The sequence below is a fragment of the Phocoena sinus genome, chromosome 11 (assembly GCF_008692025.1).
Source record: "Phocoena sinus isolate mPhoSin1 chromosome 11, mPhoSin1.pri, whole genome shotgun sequence".
NCBI classification, from domain to species: domain Eukaryota; kingdom Metazoa; phylum Chordata; class Mammalia; order Artiodactyla; family Phocoenidae; genus Phocoena; species Phocoena sinus.
Genome location: NC_045773.1, coordinates 58,638,633 through 58,649,624, shown reverse-complemented (window position 1 = coordinate 58,649,624; position 10,992 = coordinate 58,638,633).

Genomic DNA, 10,992 nt, shown 5'->3' with positions numbered 1-10,992 from the left:
AGATGAGAATGCTTCTTGGCAGGAATAATTGTTACTATGAAATTAGGTTTCCCTGAATTGTTGTTACTCACTTTTTAATTAGTAGATGACTCATCTATTCCATGATAATCTATTATTTCATGGATTACACACTGTATCTGATTCATTAGGACTGCTCTATTAATAGTCTTGAATGCAGTTTCTATCCTTAATGCCCCGCCTTTCCTCTTCACACTGCATCCAGTAAACATTTTAAATTATTCTAAAAGTAAAATTCATGCACAGTATTCTTCATGCTAAAGATACCTCAAATAAAAATCAATTAAACTCAAGTTATTATTGACAATTGACTTTAAACTCAGAACTATATCAAGTAAGATGGTCTGAGTGTAGGAAGAAGTCAAAAGAAACTACTTACCCGTTGGAATTTATACTTTCATTGGAAAGATAAATATATATATGGACAAAGAATGTCACCTGCCATATCGTTGCAGGAAGGGGGGCCCCTTCCAGGGCCCAAGAGTGGGATCTTGTTTAACACTAGGGAATGAATTGTATGAGGAGACACATGTGCTGACAAAGCAAGAGAATTTATTGGGACGGGGAGCCTGGGCAGAGAGTAGCAGGGGAAGGGAAACTAGGAGAACTGCTCTGCCATGTGGCTCGGAGTCTCAGATTTTATGGGAATGGGATTAGTTTCTGTGTTGTCTCTGGCCAATCACTCTGACTCAGGGTCCTTCCTGCTGGCATGCTCATCATTCAGCCAAGATGGATTCCAGCGAGATGGATTCTGAGAGGTTGGTAGGATATTTGGACTGACATCTCCTCTCTTCTTTTGACCTTTCCCGAATTCTTCCAGTTGGTGGTGGCTTGTTAATTCTGCATTCCTTACTGGGAACTTCTGTTGTAAGATAGCTCATGCAAGTGGTGGCCATCATGCCTGGCCAGGGAAGGTGGTTTTGGTCAGTGGTTCCCCTAACAATATCAGTAAACAAAGGATGTTTTGGCCATCAAGCCATCAGCCATTGCAGCCACCCCCAATGGTGCACCCTCAGGGGAATTCAGGATGGAAATAAACAGGATACTGGCCCTAGATAGTTAAGGAATATATCAATGGAATGCTTTCAACAAGGCCAGACTCTTGTATCTTCCCATATATAGAAAAACGCTAAACTCATTAATTTGAGACATCTGGTTTCCTTTAATTATCAGTAATCTTTTGATGTTCTGACTACTTGGTTTTTGCAAAAACTCCTGTATATGCTGGCTCCTCCCTTACCTCTTGGGAGCTGCCCCTCAGAGCTATATGAGAGGCTGCCTCCTGGGCTTGAGTTCTCAGTATGTTCACCAAGTAAATCATAATTCTCAAATTTTAGGTTGTGCACTTTTTGACACATATATGAATTTATATATGAAAGTATGTGAAACTTACATATGATAAATATACATATGAAAGCACATATGTGTGCACATGTATATGTACATACATACATCCAGGTATGTATGTACATATATGTTGTAGGGGAGCAAAATTTGCCATGCCAAAATGTCTTTTTGGCATGTGAATTATTTTGAGCTGAAAACAATTGAGGCCCAAAAGATTCAGGAAGTCTTTCTTTTTACTTCCCCCTACCTGCCTAAAGAATGTAGATAGAGGACCTGTTCCAGGAAGGGGCTATCACCATAGATGAACTAGGTATGTGGACAGGAAGGAGCCTAGCAAAGCCCATTCATTAAAATTCCTCTCTGTTTCGCATTGTTTCTGCCTGGCCCAGCAGACATTTGTTTACCAAACCTTTGCTTTTCTGTCTCCACATGAATTGCCTTCCTCCCCTTTGAAGTCCTAAACCACTACCTCCAACATCCTCTTCTGTCTTTAGCTAAAGATGGTATTTAAGGTATTTAAGGAGAGTGTGTCAGTCATTTTGGTGAGTTACTTACTTTTCCTGGGTCTTTCCCAAGTATACTAGTTATTAAACTTTTGTTTGATTTTCTCCTATAAATCTGTCTCGTGTCAATTTAACTCTTAGGTCAGCCAGAAGAACCTAGAAAGGTAGAGGGAAAATTTCTTCCTCTTCAACAAATGTTCAACAGTTCAAGGTACTGAAAACCTTTTTAATCTAAAGTAAATGGAACAAGGTTTTTTTTAAATTTGTGTTTTTTTTTTTTTTTAATGTACTATACTTTGAAAGAGAGTGCCATGCCAAGGTTATAATAACACAACTGTTAACTACTAATAGAGTCTTCACATTTTCTTGTCTTTTATTTCTCTACTGAAAACACAAATGAAATACTTTAATTAGAAATTTCATAAAAATATTTTAACCAAAAATACACAGAAAAATATTTTTATCATTGTAGTACTTTCTCTTTTGCTAAATGGTCTCCAAAATACTTTTGTTGTATAAATCTTATACTTTGCACATCAAGTACTAACATTTCTTATACAAAACTTCCCATCAGACTCAGAACACTTTAGTCATTCATAACACAATTAGATTTCATCACCTCCTCCCTAAATCCCAGAAACTGGTGTGGAAACATACACTGAAAGATGTCCATGTCATAAATTGAAAGCTTAAACTAATGATATAGTTCTAATGATTTTATTAATTATAATATTTTCACATTAGAAGAGGATTTTGAGTGGAGGAGAAGATGGTGAAAGAGTAAGACGCGGAGATCACCTTTCTCCCCACAGATACACCAGAAATACATCTACACATGGAACAACTCCTACAGAACACCTACTGAATGCTGGCAGAAGACCTCAGACCTCCCAAAAGGCAAGAAAGTCCCCACGTACCTTGGTAGGGCAAAAGAAAAAAGAATAAATAGAGACAAAAGGATAGGCACGGGAGGGAGCTGTGAAGGAGGAAAGGTTTCCACATACTAGAAGCCCCTTTGCAGGCAGAAACTGCGGGTGGTGGAAGAGGAAACCTTCGGAGCTGCGGAGGAGAGCACAGCAACAGGGATGCAGAGGGAAAAGCGGAGAGATTGCCACAAAGAGGATCGGTGTCGACCAGCACTCACCAGCCCGAGAGGCTTGTCTGCTCACCCGCCAGGACAGGAGAGGCTGGGAGCTGAGGCTCGGGCTTCGATCGGAGTGCAGGGAGGGGACTGGTGTTGGTGGCGTTAACACCTGCAGGGGGTTAGTGCACCATGGCTAGCCAGGAGGGAGTCCAGGGAAAAGGCAGGACCTGCCAAAGAGGCAAGAGACTTTTTCTTATCTCTTTGTTTCCTGGTGCGTGAGGAGAGGGGATTAAGAGCGTTGCTTAAAGGAACTCCAGAGACAGGCATGAGGTGCGGCTAAAAGCGTGGACCCCAGAGATGGGCATGAGATGCTAAGGCTGCTGCTGTGGCCACTAAGAAGCCTGTGTGTGAGCACAGGTCACTATCCACACCCCCCTTTCGGGGAGTCTGTGCAGCCCGCCACTGCCAGGCTCCCGGGATCCAGGGACAACTTCACCGGGAGAACGCATGGGGCACCTCAGGCTGGTGCAACATCACACCGGCCTCTGCCACCACAGGCTCGCCCCGCACTCCGCACCCCTCCCTCCCCTCGGCCTGAGTGAGCCAGAGCCCCTGAGGCAGCTGCTCCTTTAACCCCGTCCTGTCTGAGCGAAGAACAGACGCCCTCGAGCGACCTACAGGCAGAGGCGGGGCCAAATCCAAAGCTGAGCCCCTGGGAGCTGTGAGAACAAAGAAGAGAAAGGGAAATCTCTCCCAGCAGCCTCAGAAGCAGTGGATTAAAGCTCCACAGTCAACCTGATGTACCCTGCATCTGTGGAATACATGAATAGACAATGAATCATCCCAAATTGAGGAGGTGGATTTTGAGAGCAAGATTTATGATTTTTTCCCCTTTTACTCTTTTTGTGAGTGTGTATGTGTATGCTTCCGTGTGAGATGTTGTCTGTATAGTCTTTGCTTCCACCATTTGTCCTAGAGTTCTATCTGTCCATTTTTTAAAAATTTTTTTCTTAATAATTATTTTTTTATTTTAATAACTTTATTTTATTTGACTTTATCCTCTTTTTTCTTTCTTTCTTTCTTTCTTTCTTTCTTTCTTTCTTTCTTTCTTTCTTTCTTTCTTTCTATTTATCTTTCTTTCTTCTTTCTCTCTTTCTTTCTTTCCTTCCTTACTTCCCTCTTTTAGGCAGTGAATCATCCCAAATTGAGGAGGTGGACTTTGAGAGCAAGTTTTGTGATTTTTTTCCCCTTTTCCTCTTTTTGTGAGTGTGTATGTGTATGCTTCTGTGTGAGATTTTGTCTATATATAGCTTTCCTTCCACCATTTGTCCTAGGGTTCTAACCATCCGTTTTTTTTTAAATTTTTTTCTTAATAATTTTATTATATTTTATTTTACTTTATCTTTTTTCTTTCCTTTTTTCCTTCTTATCCTCCCTCCTTCCTTCCTCCCTCCCTCCCTCCCTCCCTCCCTCCCTCCTTTCTTTCTTTCTTTTTCTACTAATTCTTTCTTTTTACTTTTTCTCCCTTTCATTCTGAGGTGTGTGGATGAAAGGCTCTTGGTGCTGCAGCCAGGAGTCAGTGCTGTGCCTCTGAGGTGAGAGAGCCAACTTCAGGACACTAGTCCACAAGAGACTTCCCAGCTCCACATAATATCAAATGGCAAAAATCCCAAAGAGATCTCCATCTCAACACCAGCACCCAGCTTCATTCAACGACCAGCAAGCTACAGTGCTGGACACTTTACGGCAAACAACTAGCAAGACAGGAACACAACCCCACCCATTAGCAGAGAGGCTGCCTAAAATCCTAATAAGTCCACAGACACCCCAAAACACACCACCAGACGTGGACCTGCCCACTAGAAAGAAAAGATTAAGCCTCATCCACCAGAACACAGGCACTAGTCCCCTCTACCAGGAAGCCTACACAACCCACTGACCCAACCTTAGCGAACTGGAGACAGACACCAAAAACAACAGGAGCTACAAACCTGCAGCCTGCAGAAAGGAGACCCCAAACACAGTAAGATAAGCAAAATGAGAAGACAGAAAAACACACAGCAGATGAAAGAGCAAGATAAAAACCCACCAGACCTAAGAAATGAAGAAGAAATAGGCAGTCTACCTGAAAAAGACTTCAGAATAATAATAGTAAAGATGATCCAAAATCTTGGAAATAGAATAGACAAAATGCAAGAAACATTTAACAAGGACTTAGAAGAACTAAAGATGAAACAAACACTGATGAATAACACAATAAATGAAATAAAAAATACTCTAGATGGCATCACTAGCAGAATAACTGAGGCAGAAGAACGGCTAAGTGACTGAAGATAAAATAGTGTAAATAACTACTGCAGAGCAGAATAAAGAAAAAAGAATGAAAATAACTGAAGACAGTCTCAGAGACCTCTGGGACAATATTAAACGCACCAATATTCGAATTTTAGGGGTTCCAGAAGAAGAAGAGAAAAAGAAAGGGACTGAGAAAATATTTGAAGAGATTATAGTTGAAAACTTCCCTAATGTGGGAAAGGAAATAGTTAAACAAGGCCAGGAAGCACAGAGAGTCCCCTACAGCATAAATCCAAGGAGACATATGCAAAGACACATATTAATCAAACTGTCAAAAATTAAATACAAAGAAAACATATTAAAAGCAGCAAGGGAAAAACAACAAATAACACACAAGGGAATCCCCATAGGGTTAACAGATGATCTTTCAGCAGAATCTCTGCAAGCCAGAAGGGACTGGCAGGACACATTTAAAGTGATGAAGGAGAAAAACCTAAAACCAAGATTACTCTAACCAGCAAGGATCTCATTCAGATTTGATGGAGAAAGTAAAATCTTTACAGACAAGCAAAAGCTGAGGGAGTTCAGCACCACCAAACTAGCTTTACAACAAATGCTAAAGGAACTTCTCTAGGCAAGCAACACAAGAGAAGGAAAAGACTTACAATAACAAACCCCCAAAAATTAAGAAAATGGGAAGAGTAACACACATATCAATAATTAAGTTAAATGTAAATGGATTAAATACTCCCACCAAAAGACACACATTGGCTGAATGGATACAAAAACAAGACCCATATATATGCTGTCTACAAGAGACCCACTTCAGACCTAGAGACACATACAGACTGAAAGTAAGGGGATGGAAAAAGGTATTCCATGAAAATGGAAACTAAAAGAAAGCTGGAGTAGCATTTCTCATATCAGACAAAATAGACTTTTCTCTAAAATAAAGACTATTACAAGAGACAAAGAAGGACACTACCTAATGATCAAGGGATCGATCCAAGAAGATATAACAATTGTAAATATTTATGCACCCAACATAGGAGCACCTCAATACATAAGGCAAATACTAAAAGCCATAAAAGGGGAAATTTATAGTAACACATTCATAGTAGGGGCTTTAACACCCCACTTTCACCAATGGACAGATCATGCAAAATGAAAATAAATAAGGAAACACAAGCTTTAAATGATACAATAAACAAGATGGACTTAATTGATATTAATAGGACATTCCATCCAAAAACAACAGAATACACATTTTTCTCAAGTGCTCATGGAACATTCTCCAAGATAGATCATATCTTGGGTCACAAATCAAGCCTTGGTAAATTTAAGAAAATTGAAATTGTATCAAGTATCTTTTCCAACCACAACGCTATGAGACTGGATATCAATTACAGGAAAAGATCTGTAAAAAATACAAACACATGGAGGCTAAACAATACAACACTACTTAATAACGAAGTGATCACTGAAGAAATCAAAGAGGAACTAAAAAAATACCTAGAAATGAGTGAAAATGGAGACACAATGAGCCAAAACCTATGGGATGCAGCAAAAGCAGTTCTAAGAGGGAAGTTTATAGCAATACAGAAAAAGAAGTAACAACTGACACTGCAGAAATATAAAAGATCATGAGAGATTACTACAAGCACCTCTATGCCAAAAAATGGACAAACAGGATGAAATGGACAACTTCTTAGAAATGTACAACTTCCAAGACTGAATCAGGAAGAAATAGAAAATATGAACAGACCAATCACAAGCACAGAAATTGAAACTGTAATTAAAAATCTTCCAAAGAACAAACGCCCAGGACCAGATGGCTGCACAGTCGAATTCTATCAAACATTTAGAGAAGAGCTAACACCTATCCTTCTCAAACTCTTCCAAAATATAGCAGAGGGAGGAACACTCCCAAATTCCTTCTACGAAGCCACCATCACCTTGATACCAAAACCAGACAAGGATGTCACAAAGAAAGAAAACTACAGGCCAATATCACTGATGCACATAGATGCAAAAATCCTCAACAATATACTAGCAAACAGAATCCAACAGCACATTAAAAGGATCATACACCATGATCAAGTGGAGTTTATTCCAGGAATGCAAGGATTATTCAATATACGCAAATCAATCAACGTGATACACCATATTAACAAATTGAAGGAGAAAAACCATATGATCATCTCAATAGATGCAGAGAAAGCTTTCAACAAAATTCAACACCCATTTATGATAAAAACCCATCATAGAGGGAACTTTCCTTAACATAATAAATGCCATATATGACAAGCAAACAGCCAACATCATCCTCAATGGTGAAAAACTGAAAGCATTTCCACTAAGATCAGGAACAAGACAAGGTTGCCCACTCTCACCATTATTAGTCAAAACAGTTTTGGAAGTTTTAGCCATAGCAATCAGAGAAGAAAAGGAAATTAAAGGAATCCAAATTGGAAAAAAAGAAGTAAAGCTGTCACTGTTTGCAGATGACATGATACTATACATAGAGAATCCTAAAGATGTTACCAGAAAACTACTAAAGCTAATCAATGAATTTGGTAAAATAGCAGGATACAAAATTAATGCACAGAACTCTTCCATTCCTATACACTAATGATGAACAATCTGAAAGTGAGATCAAGAAAACACTCTCATTTACCACTACAACAAAAAGAATAAAATATCTAGGAACAAACCTACCTAAAGAGTCGAAAGACCTGTATGCAGAAAATTATAAGACACTGATGAAAGAAATCAAAGATGATACAAATAGATGGTGAGATATACCATGTTCTTGGATTGGAAGAATCAACATTGTGAAAATGACCCTACTCCCCAAAGCAATCTACTGATTCAATGCAATCCCTATCAAACTACCACTGGAATTTTTCACAGAATTAGAACAAAAAATTTCACAATTTGTATGGAAACAAAAAAGACCCCGAATAGCCAAAACAATCTTGAGAATGAACAACGGAGCTGGACGAATCAGGCTCCCTGACTTCAGACTATACTACAAAGCTACAGTAATAAAGACAGTATGGTACTGGCACAGAAACAGAAAGATAGATCAATGGAACAGGATAGAAAGCCCAGAGATAAACCCACACACATATGGTCAACTTATCTTTGATAAAGGAGGCAGAAATGTACAGTGGAGAAAGGACAGCCTCTTCAATAAGTGGTGCTGGGAAAACTGGACAGGTACCTGTAAAAGTATGAGATTAGATCACTCCCTAACACCATACATAAAAATAAGGTCAAAATGGATTAATGACTTAAATGTAAGGCCAGAAACTATCAAACTCTTAGAGGAAAACATAGGCAGAGCACTCTAGGACATAAATCACAGCCAGACCCTTTTTGATCCAGCTCCTAGAGAAATGGAAATAAAAATAAAAATAAACAAATGGCACTTAATGAAACTTCAAAGTTTTTGTACAGCAAATTATACTATAAACAAGACCAAAAGACAACCCTCAGAATGGCAGAAAATATTTGCAAATAAAGCAACTGACAAAGGATTAATCTCCAAAATTTATAAGCCGCTCATGCAGCTCAAAAACTAAAAAACAAACTAACCAATCCAAAAATGGGCAGAAGACCTAAATAGACATTTCTCCAAAGAAGGTATGCAGACTGCCAACAAACACATGAAAGAATGCTCAACATCATTAATCAGTAGAGAAATGCAAGTCAAAACTACAATGAGATATCCTCTCACACCAGTCAGTATGGCCATCAACAAAAAATCTAGACAAAATAAATGCCGGAGAGGGTGTGGAGAAAAGAGAACAGCCTTGCACTGCTTATGGGAATGTGAATTGGTACAGCCACTATGGAGAACAGTATGGAGGTTCCTTTGAAAACTACAAATAGAACTACCATGTGACCCAGCAATCCCACTACTGGGCATATACGCTGAGAAAACCAAAATTCAAAAAGAGTTATGTACCAAAATGTTCATTGCAGCTCTATTTACAATAGCCCGGAGATGGAAACAACCTAAGCGCCCATCATTGGATGAATGGATAAAGAAGATGTGGCACATATATACAGTGGAATATTACTCATCCATAAATAGAAACGAAATTGATCTATTTGTAATGAGGTAGATAGACCTAGAGTCTGTCATACAGAGTGAGGTAAGTCAGAAAGAGAAAGACAAATACTGTATGCTAACACATATATATGGAATTTAAGGTGAAAAAATGTCATGAAGAACCTAGGGGTAAGACAGGAATAAAGACACAGACCTACTGGAGAATGGACTTGAGGATATGGGGAGGGGGAAGGGTGAGCTGTGACAGGGCGAGAGAGAGGCATGGACATATATACACTAACAAACGTAAGGTAGATAGCTAGTGGGAAGCAGCCGCATAGCACAGGGAGATCAGCTCGGTGGTTTGTGACCGCCTGGATGGGTGGGATAGGGAGGGTGGGAGAGAGGGAGATGCAAGAGGGAAGAGATATGGGAACATATGTATATGTATAACTGATTCACTTTGTTATAGAGCAGAAATTAACACACCATTGTAAAGCAATTATACCCCAATAAAGATGTTAAAAAAAAAAAAAAAAGAAACAAAGTGTCATGAAGAACCTAGGGGTAAGACAGGAATAAAGACACAGACCTAGTAGAGAACAGACTTGAGGATATGGGGAGGGGGAATGGTAAGCTGTGACAAAGCGAGAGAGAGGCATGGACATATATACACTACCAAATGTAAGGTAGATAGCTAGTGGGAAGCAGCCGCATAGCACAGGGAGATCAGCTCGGTGCTTTGTGACCGCCTGGATGGGTGGGATAGGGAGGGTGGGAGAGAGGGAGATGCAAGTGTGAAGAGATATGGGAACATATGTATATGTATAACTGATTCACTTTGTTATAAAGCAGAAACTAACACACCATTGTAAAGCAATTATACTCCAATAAAGATGTTAAAAAAAAGAAAAAAAAATGAAGAGGCTTTTAATCTAGTTCAAGCTCCCATCCAAAGCAAGAATCCTTTTCAGAACATTTCATGTATATAGTCCTTTAAATTCTGTTTGAACTAACTGCGTCACAAGAAAATCTTTTCCAATAATAGATATCTCAAATTTTTAGGAATTCTTTAGGATCTTTCCTAAAATTTCTGCCCATATTTCCTAATCCTACCACCACACATAAGCTTCAAATGTTTAAAGTCAGTAATTATGTTCCCTTCTATGTCTAAATATGTCCTATATCATTAACCATTCCTTGTGATACTTGCTTTACAGATCCCCCCAATGTCTTACTGAGTTGCCTTCTTAGGGGTATATTTCAACTGGTTAATATCTCTTTAACATGGAACTTGTAACTGAACTCAATGCTTTGGTTCTGGCAGAATATGGCTTCAGATTACATAGCAATTATGACTTCCCATTTTCTCGGTACTTGTACTTGCATTGGGTTTTTCATGAATATTTTATACTGCTGATTCTTAGTATGCTTTGTGCTAGATAAAATCCTTCCACACAAATTTATGTTAAGCCAAGATCTTCTCATTTGGTAGTTAAGAGATGAGAAGTGAACAAGGAAGAGAGAACAAAGCACAGTGCAATGGAATTTGAGAAAGAAGAGTGGCTCAAGCACTAGCTGCAGCAGGGGAGCTGAGGCCTAGAGGAAAGATCTGACCTGGCAGGGCAGTGCTTTCACCCCCAAGATGCTGACTTCAGTACAAAAGAGGTGATGCAATGCAGATA